The sequence below is a fragment of the Lemur catta genome, chromosome 16, assembly GCF_020740605.2.
Source record: "Lemur catta isolate mLemCat1 chromosome 16, mLemCat1.pri, whole genome shotgun sequence".
Classification (NCBI taxonomy): domain Eukaryota; kingdom Metazoa; phylum Chordata; class Mammalia; order Primates; family Lemuridae; genus Lemur; species Lemur catta.
Genome location: NC_059143.1, coordinates 49,850,924 through 49,867,906, shown reverse-complemented (window position 1 = coordinate 49,867,906; position 16,983 = coordinate 49,850,924). Strand labels below are relative to the sequence as shown.

The following is a 16,983-nucleotide window of genomic DNA, read 5'->3' as shown; positions in this document are numbered from 1 at the left end:
TCTGTACAATTTTATGACCTGTGTAGGTTTTTGTATGCACCACCTTTATTCCTAAAAGTTTAATTTTTTACATGTTATACTTAAGTCTGTGATACATTTTGAGTTAATTTTTGTATAAGGTGTGGAGATTAGGTTAAAATTCATTTTTCCCCTATAGATGTCAAATTGCTTCAGCACTATTTGTAGAAATGCTATCCTTCTTCCATTAGATTGCTTTGCTTTAAAAAAAATCCTTAATGCCAGGCACGATGGCTCATGCCTATAATTCCAGCACTTTGGGAGGCTGAGGCAAGAGGATTGTTTGAGGCCACAAGTTCAAGACCAGCCTGTGCAACATAGTGAGTACAAAATTCTTTTAAAAAAATTGCCTGGGTGTTGTGGTGCCTGCCTGTAGTCCTAGCTACTTAGGAGGCTGAGCTAGGAGGACCACTTGAGCCTAGGAATTCGAGGTTACAGGGAGCTATGCTCATGCTACTGCACCCCAGCCTGAGCGACAGAGCAAGGCTTGTCTTCCGCCCCCCCCCAAAAAACCCTTAAAAAATCAGTTGGGCATATTTGTGTGGATCTATTCTAAATTCTGTTTGAATGATTTATATGTTTATTCCTCTGGCAATACCAGGCTGTCATGATGACTATAACCATTCAGTAAACCTTAATATTGGGTAAAGGGATTTTTCCAACTTCATTCTTTTTTGTCAAGATTATTTTAGCTATTCTAGGGCTCGTGCCTTTTTGTATAAATTTTAGAATAATCTTATCTCTGTCTATACAAAATCTTACTGGATTTTGACAGGAATTGCATTAAACTTTTAGGTAAATTTAGAGAGAGCAGATGTCTTTACCATTTGAATCTTTAGATCCATCAACACAACATGTCTCTCTCCATTTATTCAGGACTTTGATTTCTTTCATCAAAATTTTCTAATTTTCAGCATAAAGATCCCATATATGTTTTGTTAAATGTACCTAATTCCTTTATTTTATTTTGAGTGTCTGTAAATAATAGTGTGTTTTTAATTTTAATTTCCCTATGTTCATTGTTTATATATAGCAATGTGATTGGTTTGGGGGTGTTGATCTTATATACTGCAAAGTTGCGGGACTCATGTATTAGTTCTAGACTTTATTTGTGGATTTCTTGGGGTTTTCTACATAGACAATCATGTCATCTGTAAATAGCAATAGTTTTATTTCTTCCTTTCCAATCTACATGGCTTTTATTTCTTTTCTTGCCTTATTGCAATGACTGGAACATCCAGCACTATGTTGCGTAGCATTGGTGAAAATGGATATCCTTGCCATATCTCCATTCTTAGGGGAAAAGCATTGAGTCTTTGTAGCTGTAGGTTTTTTACAGGTTATTTTTATCAAGTTGAGGCAATTTGCCTGCTACTAACTTGCTAATAGTTTTTATTGTGAGTGTATGTTATTCTGTCAAATGCTTTTTGTGTTTCAATTGATAGGATCACATGATTTTTCTTGTTGCTATTCTAGATTACATTGATTTTCAAATGAGAAGTGACATTGGACAGGTATAGAAGGGAGTAGGCTATATAAGACTTTGAAAACAAAATTGAAGTGTTTAGATTTGAATCTATCACACAGCATGTTCCAAAGTGTGCATGTGCTAATAAATGATATATAAAAATATAATTTAATGGTCAAATTAGAGTCATCCATCATATAATGATGTTTTGGTCAATGGTGGACTGTGTGGCAGTGGTCCCACAAGATTATAATATTGAATTTTTACTGGACCTTTCCCATGTTAGATATGTTTAGTTACACAAATACTTAGCACTGTGTTACAATTGCCTACAGCATTCAGTGCAGTAACATGCTGTGCCAGTTTGTGCCCTAGGAGCCATAGGCTGTACCGTAAAGTCTGGGAATGTAGTAGGCTGTGCCATCTAGGTTAGTGTAAGTGCACTCCATGATGTTCACACGACAAGGAAATTGCCTAATGACACATTTCTCAGAACCGATCCCTGTCATTCAGCAATGTACGATTGTACAGTAAGTCTTAACATCATCTATAGGTTCTTGGAAACTGTGACTTAAGTGAAACAACATATAACAAAACTAATTTTAACATAGGCTAATTGACATAAATAAGAATTAAGTTCTTATGGCATATTTCTGGTCACAAAAACATCACCAAACTTCTAAACAGAGACCCCAAACACTCCTAATGTTAAGCCTTGAAATAAATGTGAGCTACACATACATTTAAGAAAAATTAATAAAAACAAGTAAGATAATTATTAACCTAATTATTCAAGTTCAGGGTCGTGGTTGGCTGGAGCCCATCCTGGCAGCTCAGGGCTCAAGGTGGGAACCGACAATGTAGGCATACGCCAGGTAACCTAACGTGCACATTTGGGGACGTGGGAGGAAAGTGGAGGGCCTGAAGAAAACCCATGCAGACATGGGGAGGACGTGCAAACTCCACATAGACGGTGCCCTTGGACCGTCTCATCGACTTTATAAACAAATGTTGTTGAAAGAAAGGACATTATTTGAGGACCTGCTGCAGTTTGAGAAACGGTGGGTTAAACTAGGCTCAATAGGCTTCTTTGCTGCTGGACTTACTAGAGCTTTTAATATGCTATGTTGAGTGATTTCTGCATCTCCAAAAGTGGAATAAAGTGTGTAGAGTTTCCTAATCCTGTTTATCCCCCAAATTAACATTTTCTAGGATGTCAATAACAATTGGAGGATGCACTTTGGGAAACATTATCACGGAAAATCATTTTGCCAATTAACATTCCTGACCCAAGGAGTGTTGTAAAAGAAGGGTGCTTACCTGCGGAACTCCAGCAAGATTCCTAACTGCTGTGATGCTCGTTTTATGATCTGTTACGTGGGGGGAAGGTGACTCCTATGGGCGGACAGGGGGCTGTCAAGGTTAAGAGCGTCAGCTCTGTAGTCAAATATCTGGGTTCAAATCCTGGCTTTGCCACCTAGAAGCTATGGGGGACATTGGGCAAGTTACTTAACCACTCTGTGCCTCAGTTTTCTCAAATGTAGCATGCATGAGCTTAGTTGTAGTTCCTGCTCTCGTAAGATTTTAAAAAGGGTTAAATGAACGAAACATGTAACGCGTTAGAGACGTGCTGGGCACATAGCAACCATCCCATAGTCATGACGTGGGATGTGTATAGTCGGAGTATTGAGATGATTAGCAAAGCCTCTGACCATCAGTATCGTTACTCAGAAGGCAGTCGTTCCGAAAATGCACCCGAGGGCCATGCAGGGTAAGTTAGGAGAAGGTGAATCTCTGGGTGCCCCACACTGGGTGCTTTGAGGGCCAGTTGTGAGAAGGAAAGTAAAGAGGAGGAGATTGCTCTTAAAAATATGTTCATGAATATGTGGGGTTAAAAAGGACAACGCAAAGATGACATCAAGGTTGAGCTCCGGTGCTAGGGAAATGGGTCTTGTAGCTTCTGTGAATGACGTGGGTCCTGGATATCAATGTGTGAGACAGAGGATTTTAGTATTCCGGTTAAAAGATGATAGTTATTTTAATTTCTGGCTTTAATAAATGTAGGGAAAAAAAAAGAGTTTCAGACTGTTTATGAAGTGCCTGATTACATAGGAAAGGAACGATCTGATTACATAGTTGTACTACAAGGAAAATTATGCCCATGACGCAACTTTGAACTTTGAGGACATCTCAGCTTTTTATTTAGGGCACTGAAGTGATCGAATGGCTCCTCTGAGAGGAAATTAAGAAAGAGAAAGGCATGCTGGTGCTCAGAATGAAGAAGAGAAACAATACAAGAAGGAAGAATTGAAAAGGTCCTTAGAGAAATCAACATGCATAAATTAAAGGATGAGAGAAGAGGAAAATGTAGTTGCAATAGCAGAGAGAATTTCAGTAAATGGGATCTCAGTAAAATGACTTAGAATAAGCCAATGTATAAAATTTAACACACTCTGAATACATAATCATGGACTTTAACCCAATTTTGTTTTCATCTCATTTCTCATTTTCTTATACAGTGCCTTTAGATCCTAACCTTCAGGAACCTGCAGGAGCCCAGAATCAGAAAGTAATAAGTCTGACAACATTTGAACAAAGAATATTTTAATGAATTGGTATCTTTAGTTAATAACATATTAAATGTGTGTGTATTGCTTAACTCCAGTGAAAATTTTTTCTTCTTTCTGTCTCTGTTTTGCATGATCTCTTCCTCGAAATCATCTTTTCCCGCAGCCCTCAGGACACCCGGCCACATGCCGAGCGCCACGGACAGGCGGATTTTCCCAGATGGTTCTGCTTTTTCTGTTCCAAGCACTAGGGCTTTGAATAAGCCACAATCAACACTTTGGGGAAGAAGGAAGGAAACTAATTTGTATTTGGCTGGTGTAGTACCCAGAATAATGACCACCCCCCAACGATGTTCACATCCAGTCCCTGGAACTGTAACTATGTGAACTTTCGTGACAAAGGGACTTTGCACATGTGATGAAGGTTCAGGACTCTGAGGTGGGGAGATCACCCTGGATTACTCGAGTGGGCCCCACGTCATCACAAAGGTCCTTGAAAGTGGAAGAGGGAGGCAGACAGGAAAGTCAGAAGATGGGACTCGGGAATAATGATCAGAGGGTGTGACCTCGCTGACTTTATTTTTTATTTTTATTTTTTGAGACACAGTCTTGCTTTGTTGGCTGGGTAGAGTGCAGTGGTGTGATTATAGCTCACTGTGGCCTCGAACTCCTGGGCTCAAGCGATCGTCCTGCCTCAACCTCCCCAGTAGCTGGGACTAAAAGTATGGTTAATTTTTCTATTTTTGTGTAGAGATGGCATCTCACTGTATCCCAGTCTGGTCTCGAACTCCTGGGCTCAAGCGATCCTCTCACCTAGGCCTCCCAAAGTGCTAGGATTACAGGCGTGAGCCACTGCGCCCGGCCCTTGCTGACTTCAAAGGTGGGGCGAGGGGCCGAGAGCCAAGGAGAGCAGCTGGCAAGGGCCGGGAAGCAGACCTGTGCCCAGAGCCTCCGAAAGGGCATGCAGCCCTGCTGGTGTTTCGACGTTAGCTCCGTGAGACCTGTGTTGAACTTCTGACCTAAGATTTACGTTGTTTTAAACTGCTATATCTGTGGTAATTTGTTACAGTGGCATGTAGAGAACGAATACAGCAGCTATAAATACCTAAATTATGCCCTGACAGAGAGAGAGAGAGACGAAGAGTGAGTGCACAAAGTGGGAGGTAGGAGAGAGAGAACCCCAGAGATAAGACAGAAATAGAGAAGAGACCAGAGCAGCAGAACTGCCCGGATAGCCAACCCACAGAATGATGGGGAATAATGAGCAGATGTTGTTTAAGCTACTAAGCTTTGGGGTCGTTTGCAATTTAGCAACAGAGAGGTCGGTAGGTGAGCCCCGGTTCTGGCCGGGGAGGCATGGGGTGTCTGCCGTCAGAGGTTGTCGTCACTGGTGAGGGACACTCACAGGAAGGAACAGGTCATGCTTTTCTGCCACTAGACCTTGTCCTGAGGTTGCCCTCCCAGAGCTGTCACCACTGTCCTGGAGAGGAGGATAACGAGGGTCTGAGGTGCTGAGCGCCTGGGCCCAGCAGGGCTGTGTGCTGCATCAGGGCCCTGAGGACGGGCGGGGGGGGGGGGTGGTCCCACTGCTGGCCAAATGGGGATGGGGCCTTGCACTCGAGTCTCTCTGCAAAGCCCACACTCTCTTGCTCACAGGATGGCAACTCTTGCTTGCTCTCACTACGCAGCCGTGATGCAGAGTGCAGTGTTATCAGATAGACACAGTACGAAGGGACAGGGAAACAGAGGAGAAAGGAATGAGCTTTGTCAGGGGACTGTGGCTGGGGGGAAGAGATAGTGGATATCTGCAAGTCCCTGTTTGTCCATTTAATCGTGCTGACTGTGGCTTCCTGGTGTCATCTAGAAAAAATTCCCAGAGAAGAACTTAGGACTTACCCAGGCTTAATACACCAGGTCTGGAGTCCTTAAAATGTGTGTACAAGTATATATTTCCTTGAAACTTGGAGAGCATCACAAGAGGGAAAATTAAGGACAGTGGCCAAGGGAGTCGTGGGTGAAGCTTACTGGGCTGTTGGCAAGGCTAAAACCAGGTGAGAAGCTGCCTTGGATTTCTATAGTAGGTAATATTTTTGACAAGGGTTCATGCATTGTGTTATTTTTATGGGGACGTGTGTTGCAAGAAGTTCTTCACTTACTATATTATAGAAGCGTTACATCCCTAAATATAGACCTGCGTAATCATTGAAGAGCAGCATCCTATCCCATTATATAGACTTATCATGATTAATTCAACCAGTCCACTAGAGATGGGCATGAACATTATTTCCAGTTTTTATTCATAAAAAATACTGTAGAACATTTACATATTTTTAAACTTACATCTTTGCTAAATTTGCTAAATTTACTCTTCCTTAGGGTAAATATCTTGAGGTTGCTTTGCTGGGTTCAACGATATAACAAGTCTGTACTTTCCATGGCTTCACTCTCTATATTAATACATATAGAAAATGTATACTCGTTTATACTTGGACCAACAGCATTTGGGAATCTATGTCTTCACTCATTCTTGTTAACAATGGGCATTATTGTTCTTTTTGTTTATACATTTGCAAATTTGATATGCAAAAATTAGTACATCATTGTTTTAACCTTTAGTGATTATAACTGGTAAAAGTAAATGCCCTTTTACATTTTTCTATTTATATTCCCTCTTTGTGAACTAATGTCCACTGTCTTCTGCCTATTTTTCTTTAATTTTTTTTTTTTTTTTTTTTTGAGACAGAGTCTCACTCTGTTGCCCAGGCTAGAGTGCCATGACGTCAGCCTAGCTCACAGCAACCTCAAACTCCTGGGCTCGAGCAATCCTTGTGCCTCAGCCTCACAAGTAGCTGGGACTACAGGCATGCGCCACCATGCCAAGCTAATTTTTTCTGTATATTTTTAGTTGTCCAGATCATTTCTTTCTATTTTTCGTAGAGACGAGGTCTCGCTTTTGCTCAGGCTGGTCTGGAACTCCTGACCTTGAGGGATCCGCCCGCCTTGGCCTCCCAGAGTGCTAGGATTACAGGCGTAAGCCACCACACCGGCCCAAGTTTTTCTATTGGGGTAGTTGTGGGTTTTTAATTTTTTTGTCTTTGATACTTTAAGCGCTTTGCATTTAGCAAACATTATACTGCTGTCTCTCATAACTTTCATATATCCCTCTCCCAATTCTCCTACCTTTTTGCTTTGTTAATGTATGCCAGGGTTCTAAGTTTTTATGTAGAAAAAGCTATCACATTTTCTCTGTTTTCGGTTGACCAAAACCAAATATACATATATATCTCAAAACCAAAACCTCATTTCTACCCTCAAGTTTATACAACATATTCTCCTTCTCATTCATATTATTAATACATTTGAAATTTATGCTGATATAACAAGTGAGTGTATTAATCAGGGTTCTTAATTATAACATTTCCAAGTAATTCCAACTTGGGAAGGAAGTGACATTAAAAAGATGCAGCAGGCAGGATAGGGGATAGGTCACAGAATGAATGGCAGGGGGTGGGGGAGAGAAGCTTGCTTGATGCAATTCAGCCTTCAGCAATGTCCCCAGCCCTGCGCCCGGGGGCCTGGGGAAGGCATCACTGCAGCTGGCACCTGACTGCTTGAGCCTCCTGTTCCTGGTGGGCTGCATCTGGGGGCTCCACGGAGCTGCAGCCCCTGCAGCCCTCTGGCCAGAGTGGCCCTCTGTGGCTTTGCTTCTTCCCTGCTTGGAGTCACCAAGCTTTTGATTCACATTGTGAGGGCACAGATGTATTTGGCAGAGCCTGGGTCCTGCGTCCCGGCCCCAGCTGTAAGGGAGGCTGGAAAAGGGAGTATCTGGCCCTCGCTGGAGTATCTGGCCCTCGCTGGGCACGCAGAGGTTGTGCTGCCCAAGGGGCTGCCTGAAGATTTTCCACAGGGCAAGTCAGCTTCTCTAACCCTGTGTGTTAGGACATCAGCTCTTTCCCTACTGAACTGAAATGCCACCCTTGTTATATACCAAAGATCTATAATTCTTCAGGTCTGTTTCTGAAATCTCAATTCTTACACCGTAACATTGTAGCTTTATAATACATTTTGATGTCTGGTGGTGACAGTTACCCAGCCCTACTTTTCTTCTTTTTAAAAAAGTACTTTGCTCTTCTTATGCATCTAGACAGAGCTCTTGCTAATTAAGACATTTTTATTATGTGAGCATTCACAGACACAAAACACACTGAGTACAGGGGATAAGCATGAATATTAATAAATATCCCCAACCAACTTCTTCTGAAGGCCTGGTCATCACAGAGTGTAGTCAACAATGCCTCGTGATCAGCCGTTCACAGCCCGACCTGCTTGAAAATGCAAAAGATTATAAAATTCCAGGTAAATTAAAAAAAGTGTCTTTGATATGTTCTTCAAATAGGGTCTTTCCCTGGAAGAACATAACATGTACCATCATTATTTAAAACTTTTTATTTCCTTTGATAGAATTTACAATTTTTTTTGTTTAATTCCTACAAATTCTTGAGGGACCTTCCTATATATATATTTACACACACATTTATACCTACATATATGCATGTATGTATAATTTTTGCTGCTCTTTTGGGTATGACATACAATAAAACTGTTGAATCTTATAAAATTATTTTGCTAGATGACTTATTTCTTTTATTTTTTACTTGATTCTTTGTGTTCTCTAGGATGAGCATCTACAAGTAATAAATTTTTAAGTAATTTTCAAGATTTACAGTTCCTATTCCTTTTTCAACTTAGTACATTTAATGAAAACTGCCAGAATATGTTAAATATCAGCAGTGATTGTAATCATCCTCGTCTTACTTGGGAATTGAATTGAGGTTCCTCTAGGGTCTCACCATCAAGCTTGCTGTTAGTTTCTAATCAATTCTTTTTATCAAGCTAATGAAATTCCAAAATTGCCTTGAGTGTTTATCAGGAAAGGATATTTAAAACCATCAAGTGCCTTTTTGGCATTTACTGGATCAAGTGCTATTTTCTTATGTTGATCATAACCGCCATTTGTTTATTGAAGAACCTGAGACATTTGTCCTGTAGCAGCTCTTGCTTTCTGTGTTTACTTCATTGCTTCCTCATGGTGTCCTTCGACTCAGTCTCGTATTGCCTGTGTTTTCTGTGCATTAATAGTTACTTCTAGAGGCGAGGCTGGGTTCAGGCTTAGTAGCTACCTTGGGGAGAGAACTTTCTAGGTGGCGCTGTTCTCTTCCCACGGCATCACACTGGGACCCCCTGACGTCCGTTTGTACCATTTTTAGTGAGGTTACGGTTGATCCGAGGGCTCAGGTATTGTCAGTCAGCAGTACCTTTCATTATAAGCTTCCCCATTAACCTTTCACCTAATGGTTGTAGCATCTATTAACAATTGTCCCGACCTATTATTGTAATAGGGGTTGCAAAATGGTGACAAAAAATAACTATGATTTTTTTTTTTTTCACTTGGCAGCTGAATTTTTCTATAAAGAGAAACTTGGGTCACCTTGAATTGGAGTTTATCCAGGAAAGGCAGGATAGATGCTTAAACCTTTCTCTTTCTTTCCTTTGTTAGAACAGTGAGTTGGTGCCTTGGTGACCTTAGAGAAAAAGAGGCAGGAGGTAGTTAATGTGATGCTCCACCAGTGAGGTGATGACTTTGCCGTGGTTCCTATTTCTGCCAACTACTTGTAAGGTTAAAGAATATTTTTGCTTTTAAATTGTTGAAAAAGCCTCCTGCAAGGGTCACGAAAAGAATGTTGGAGGGAGGAGTCTTGTTCACCTCTCTCTGTGAGTGGTAGATAATCTTCATTCTGCCTCACTAATTATCCGCTCTACACCTCCGTTGGTCGTCCTGGTTGGAACATTTAGTGCACCTGTTCTCTCGTGGCGTAAGGCAATTTCACTGGGCTGGTTATTTTTACTGTTTGTTTTGTGTGACTTGTTATTGATCATGTGATCTTTTAACATTTCCCCTATGTGCTGAGTAGAATTATGTAGCTTCATGTTGGGGAGAGCAATGTTGCATCCCTGGGACCAAGGTTTTGGGATGCCTGTGTCCTTTTGGGAACTATACAAAGTGAATTGTTATTTCTATTATAAGATTTCAAGAGCCTCTGAGAACAAGCTGAAAAAACCAGATAAGATCACCTCTACAGAGAAACAACAAAAGCTGTTTCCACTCTTTCCCCCTTAATAATCGCAACAAGTTTATTATGGGATATGGGTAATAATAAGGAGGAAGATTTGTCTGCGTGTTTGCATATGGACACTGAGTTAGGGAGTGATTATAAAAGAGAGAGTAATTTGGGAAAACTACCTAGCCTATAACAATGTGGATTTTGTGAGTCAGGGAGTAGGCAAAAGAAACTTTCAAGCCTAGACCCCATAGATGTAAATATCACCTACTGTAACAATAGGCACCAACATTCCACCCATTGTGCATCATGTGGGTAGACGGTGACTGTTTCAGCCAATGTTTGAAGTTCAGTTGACGGCCCACTGAATCATTCTGAGGACTAGTTGACTCAAGTCAATAAAGTTTATCTTTGGGTTTGTCCTGGCAAATCAGTGTGTATTTTGGATCAAGGCTGCTTTTGTCTTATTCTTTGGGAAAATAGAAAGTTGAGGCAAAAAATCCCCCACCAAAACCCAATAACAGCAGATTAAAAAACAAGAAGGAATTGGGGTTGCAACTAGAGTGTAGAATACAAGCCGTGAAACCTAACAGACGAAGTCACTGCATTGCTTCATCCTCACTCAACAAATATTGGTTGATACCCGCCATGTGCAGGGCACTGTGTGAGGCCCTGGGACTTTGGGCCTTGTCCAGAGGGGTTTATAAGGTCTAGTAAGAACTGCAGCAGGTATACAGGCAACACAATAGGATGTGTTGAGTGTTTCAGGAAGGACGTATTTGCTGTTTTTGGGGAACTCCCAGGACAAACAACTAACCCATTCTTGGGGGCACCAGGGAGAGAGGACCTCAGGAGATACATCTGAGCTGAGAACTGCTGGATGGCAGAGGGCAAGGGAAGCCCATGTGCAAAGGCCCTGCCCCATCAGAGTATGGCCCTCCAATGATAAAGTGTTAGGTGGGTCCGGAGTGTCGGCTGCAAGTGAGCAGCAGAGTTGTGAGATGTGAGCGTGGAGAGGGTGGCAGAGATCAGTCACACAGGCCTTGCAGGTCAGGAAGAAGTTTGGATACCCTCTTGAGGATCGTGGGGCGTTGAACGGAGTGACGAGAGTGGGGCAGGTGTTTTAGAAGGCTACTCCTGGCCCGCACCTGTGTACTGACAGGCAGCGCTGCGCTGTCTCCTCCATCCTTTCAGACATACCGTGGTCTAGCAGCCGCGATGCTTAAGTAAATGTGGGGCACTGTAAGCGCCTTCTCATCTGCCAGATGATCCTCCCTTCCCAGTGTGTCTATGAATTTTAAAAACTCTAGCCTCAGCCACGGTCCTTCATGGTGGTTTAACCAATAGGAAGCCTCCATGACCTAATAAATCAAAAGAGTAAATAAAACTAACTTTGCCATCCTCTGCTACAGCTAAGAAACTGTCGTGTTTCTAAGACAAAGAAGGTGCTAACCATGTGAAGACAGTTCTTAAGAATGAGAGGCAAAGAAAAAAAGAGAAAGTATCTAGAAAGTAGGACCGAAACACGCTTAGATATGGGCAGAGATCAGAAAGCTTCCTGACTTTAAGACGCTACTGAGTATGGCGTGCTTTGATTTGCAGAAAAAAAAATAGGGAAGAAAAGGCAAAGAAACCAAGTTCAAGGTTTTGCATGTGGTTTCCATTTAGAGTTAGAACAGAGAATAAGAAGTGCATCTTTTTGAATTGTAGAATCTTAGGGGAAAAAGGGGAACAGAATTCTGAGTTTGGAATGAGTCTGAGCAGCTGAAATGGTAAAGATGTTTCCAGAAGCAGGTAGGCTTCTTGACTTCAAAAAACATTGCTTCATGAAATATTAGTGCTTTACTTCGGCTGCTACCCTAAGAAGCTCTGGTGGAGAGAAGAGCTCACAAGCACAGGAAGAGTCAGCTGCTGAGTGGGACGAAAGCTCTCTGCTGCTCCGGCAGCGCTAATTAAGGGAGCCTGCAGTGACCACGAGGGGGTGAGGCTAAGAGGCCGCGATAAACAGAGCAAGATAAAAGCCCTTAACCAAGACACAGACGGGAAGAGGAGTGAGAGCGCACAGCACTCACATCTCAAGGTTAGTGACCTTCTCAGAAAGAAAGACCAGATGTGTCCGAGTTCACACTTTTAAGTTAATCGTGTGCGCAAGGGTGGGGGCTGCCAGTAAAACTGCGTGACAAGGAGATGCAGCAGGGAAAGAGCTGCAGGAAAAGCCGTAATGAGTTCCATGGGTGATGCTCTGCAGACCTTGTTAAGTTTGGCGATGGGCACGGTTTTTAGAGAGAAGGTGCACTTTAAGTACTTCCCAATCTGCTTCTAGAATAGTATTTTTAATAGATCCGATAGTATATATAGTTCTTGAGGATAAGAAAATTGAGCTGATTTTACTAGCATCTGGGCTATCAAGCTAAACTTTCCTTCTCTTGAGAACAAGTAAGGATGAACTTAAATAATAAATGTCCACTAGCTAAAGATTTATTATCCTACTCAAGAGTTGGGACATTTTTCTGTAAAGGTCAGATAGTTAATACCTACAGCTTTGTGGGCCATATGGTGTCTGCCACAACTCAACACCGCTCAGCTTGGCCACTGTGGCACAAAAGCAGCCCCCGACAACATGTGAACAGATGAGCGTGGCTGTGTCCGGCTGAACTGCCTGCGCAAGTCAGGCAGGGGCCGGGTTCGGCCCAGGGCCGTGGCTTGCAGACCCCTGTGCTAGCGGATGCCTGCTGAACCCAAACTGCAGTCTCTGCTTTGAATGGAAGTAGGGTTTTATCCTTCACTCAGAGTCGTCCAACTTCTGGGGACAGGGGCATGACTTACCAGAGTTCTAAGGGTGTCATGGTCACAGGAAGCCACATGTCCCTGATTGGAAAGATTCTCATAGTGAGATTCATCGAGGGTGGAGCAGAACCCCAGGCTGCTGTTGAAATCGTACTGGGGGCACGAGCCTCCCGACAGCTCGGACGTCCCGGCAGCAGGCACACAGTCGAACCCTGGCCCCTGACCACAGGGGGAGGGAACGGAGGACCTCACCTCTGTGACCTCCCCCGCCCCAGTCACTTGCTCTCAGAGTTGAGCACGGGCTTTCTGGTCCCCAGCGTGTGGACAGTTGCCGGAGCAGGTGTGGAAAGGCATCAGGGCAGGAACAGAGTCCCCATCACACACGGCACGTGTTGTCGCATGAGCTGGGAAGGCGGAGTTTGGGTAATTGAGTAGAGACTAGAATCCTCCCAATATTCAGGAACGGTGGCGACGTCTGGGAAAGCAGAACACGTTACGGATAGTGGAAGCAGTGAAACCGAGGCGACAGAGCAGCTTCTGCCTGCGAGGACGGCCTAAGGGAAGGGGGACGCATGTCTGAAGCCCGTTGCCCGGCTCGGCCGGGGAGTCTGCACTCGGGGACAAGCCTGTGAGATGGACTCGGACTCACGTGGCTGGCTGAGGCGTTTTTAGTCGTAGAGAAATCCAGTAATATTTTGATTAATGACTTCCTGGAGGACAAAGCTCTTTTATACAGACAACTCTATTAGAAAAAAAACTTCAAGCCAAAACCCCTTCATAAATCATGCAAAAAATGGCTGCTGACACAACAAAAATAGCTCAGGTGCAGTCTCTGTTTGTCTTTGGTTAGATGTTGATAAATAGAGCTCATCCTTAGCAAAGTTGTAGTAGCTGAACTTTATCTTCAGCCACAAGTCTTTCTGCACCTTTCATTCGAATCCGTGACCTCAGGTCCCTCGAGTCCGGAATGCAAGTGCACTGAAGTTCTCTTCATCCCTTGACAAAGCCGGCTTGGAAGCCTTGGGAGTTAAGGGGTTCCTGCAAGTTATTATCAATTACTATCCCCTTTTCAATACTCCTCCCACACACCTAAGGAAGTTCGCTTAGGACCTGGTTGTAGGAGCTGCCGAGAGTGGAGGATGCTATGTTACATCTAACCTCTTTTAGGACCCGAGGACTGGAGTAGTATTGCCATCTGAGCAACACTGAATTTTCCAATTCATGAACGTGAGCTGTCTTTTAGACATATTTTCTAAACATGTGTTTAGAGGTCTTCTTGAATTTCTTTCAGCAATGTTTTGTCATTTTTCAGCGTTAAGTCTTTCACCTCCTTGGTTACATTTACTCACAGGTATTTTATTCTTTTGGATGCTGTTATGGACGGAATGGTTTCTTAATTTTCCTTCCAGATTGCTTATTGTTAGTATCTGTTGTATAGTGAAACACAACAGATTTTCATGTGTTGATCTTCTATGCTGCAACTTTGTCGAATTTGTTTATTAGTTATAATAGTTTTTTTTTGTGAGTTTTAAAGGAGTTTTATCAGCGCATAGGGATACTTTGACTTCTTTGCAATTTGGATGCGTTTTATTTTTATTCCTTTTTCTTGCTTAGTTGCTCTGACTGAAACCTTTACTGCAGTGTGGATAGTGGTGGTGAAAGCAGGAATCCTTCTCTTGTTTCTGACCGTAGGGGACTTTCACCATGGAGTGTCATGTTAGCTGTGGGTTTTTCATAAAAGCTGTTCACCAGCAGTAATTTAAGTTCTCTGAGCATCAGTTTCCTTGTCTGTCATTTGCCTTTTTTTCCCCCCGACAGATCCATTCCTTGACCTTTCCCAGCATCTCGGGAAGGGCTGCATTTCAGCCTTAGTCAGGCGGCCTCCACAGTGGGCAGTCCAGGCTCTTCCTGGACCCTGTAACCCTAAAGTCAGACACGGATTCCTCCTGAAGCCCCTCTTGGAGTTGTCTCTGCATCCCTGTTTGGGGTTTTTTGCTTTCTCATGACCTTTTATAGTAGTTTATCTTATGAAAGATCTTCTACTGCATCATTAGGTGTGGACTGTTTTCCTGCTTGGACTCTGCCAGGACACATGGAATGAAGGATCCTATTGTTGTATCTCTATCTGATGACAGATCATATCCTGGCAGTCAGTGCACTTCTCTTCATTGCCATGGGAATCATCCTAGTCTTGCTCAGATTACGGTAACAGTGTCCGAATAGTTCAGCATCCCTTCTTGCTCCTTTCCAATGTTGTCTTCTTATAGCAGCCAGAACAATTGTACCTGTCCAGGTGTAAATGAGTACAGGTTACAGAAATTTTCTGTCTTCTAAAATATGGAAATTTATTTTATCACAATATGCTCAGACTCTTCAGTGATGCCATCCAGAGCCACGTTACTCCCGTATCTCTCCGCCGTCCTGTTGTCCTGAGGCTGATGTCCTTTGGGATGGGGACAGCCATCTGTGGTAACTGGGGCAACTCCTTTCTTGTTCACACACAGTGAGAGGAGCTAGAGAGAGAGATGGGGGTAGGGAGGAGAGAAAGAAAACTGATTTTTCTGGCATGGAATGTAAATAATTTCCTTCACTCTGGGTCAACTCAGGCCCTGGCTGGCTCCTCCAACTTCTCAAATCAATCATAGTTTTCAGTGTAATAGCTCAGATGCGTCACCCTGTCTCTGTGGCATTGGGAAAGGTGTGGATACCCACGCTAAGTCAGATTTCTGTTGAGTGTGGAAAGTGAAGTGGGTGATGGTCCGTTATCTTTCTAAGAATTTGAATCAGATCATATCCTTCTGGTGCTTAAAAGCTGTGCTAATTTTCTGTTGCTCTTAGAATCATAGCAGGAAGTCTGCAAGGCAAAGGTAATCTCACCTCCTCTTTCTCTTCAGGCTAATAGGTCATTTTCTGTCTGCCTCTCCCCTCAATTGCTCCAGCTACAACGACTTTGAAAAACTCCCAGAGTCTCTGGCTTTGTGCACCTGGTCTCCTACCTACCTGGATGGCTTGTCTTCACACCTAGCGGCACTCTTCATCTGGCTGTGGCCTCCTGGTGGTGCGGATTTCAGCACACGCCTCACCTCCCGAGAGAGCCTTTCCCAGCCACCCGACCCAGTTATTCTCTCCTATGCCAACATGTATTTCTTTCTTTTCATAATGTGAAAAGCATTTTATAACTACACATTTATTTTCGTGTTCATTTGTTTAATGTCTGTCTTTCCAAGTAAAGCAGGGGTTGGAAAACTTTTTCTGTAAAAAGTCAGATAGTATTTTAGCATTGTGGGCCATCCCATCTCTGTTACAAGATCACTTCAGGTGCAGTGTACATAAGTGTGTGTGAGTGCATGCATGTGTGTGAGTGTGTGACAGCATGTGTGTGTGAGTGCATGCATGTGTGAATGTGTATGTGAGAGCATGTGTGAGTGTGAGTGCATGTGTGTGTGTGTGACAGCATGTGTGTGTGAGTGCATGCATGCATGTGTGTGAGTGAATGTGTGACAGCATATGTGTGAGTGCCTGTGTGTGACAGCATGTGCGTGTGAGTGCATGTGTGTGAGTGCATGCATGTGTGAGAGAGCATGTGTGAATGTGTGAGAGCATGTGTGTGAATACATGCATGTGTGAGTATATGTGACAGCATGTGTGTGTGTGCATGCATGTGTGGGTGTGTATAAGAGCATGTGTGAGTGTGTGCGAGAGCATGTATGAGTGCGTGAGTGCATGCATATGTGAGCGTGTGTGTGTGTGTGTGTGTGTGTGAAGGGACACAGGTCTGAGGCCAGACATAGTGGGAGAAGGGGATAATTAGGGGGTCACTGTCTTGAGAATGTCCAGAATTCTTGGGACTCAGCCTAAGCCAGGTTTGGTAGTTTTATTTTTGTTGGCACCTGTTAAGAGAAAGTCTCATAATTAAGACTTAGTGGATGAAATGGATTTTTCCACCTCACATATGAATCCTTGATGTCCTTGCCACCCCAGTCCATTCTCCACAGTGACTAAAGTTATCTTTCAAAAATGCAAA

General features: G+C 43.1%; 1 protein-coding gene and 1 long non-coding RNA gene across 4 annotated transcripts in view; one reads left to right on the top strand and one right to left on the bottom strand.

The window, feature by feature from the left end:
- Positions 1 to 5,940: 5,940 nt before the first annotated feature.
- Positions 5,941 to 16,983, top strand: part of CD226 (CD226 molecule) — a 75,256-nt gene continuing 64,213 nt past the window's right edge. For all 3 annotated transcript variants that reach the window (XM_045527516.1, XM_045527517.1, XM_045527515.1), the window contains exon 1: positions 5,941 to 6,104. The gene's annotated coding sequence lies outside the window, so the exon portion shown is untranslated. The remainder of the gene's footprint in view (positions 6,105 to 16,983) is intronic.
- LOC123621641 lies at positions 8,186 to 13,189 on the bottom strand. The gene is made up of 3 exons (XR_006729212.1): positions 12,999 to 13,189; positions 9,542 to 9,635; positions 8,186 to 8,375 (listed from the first exon to the last, which is right to left on the bottom strand). It is a non-coding gene; the product is annotated as an uncharacterized LOC123621641 (long non-coding RNA).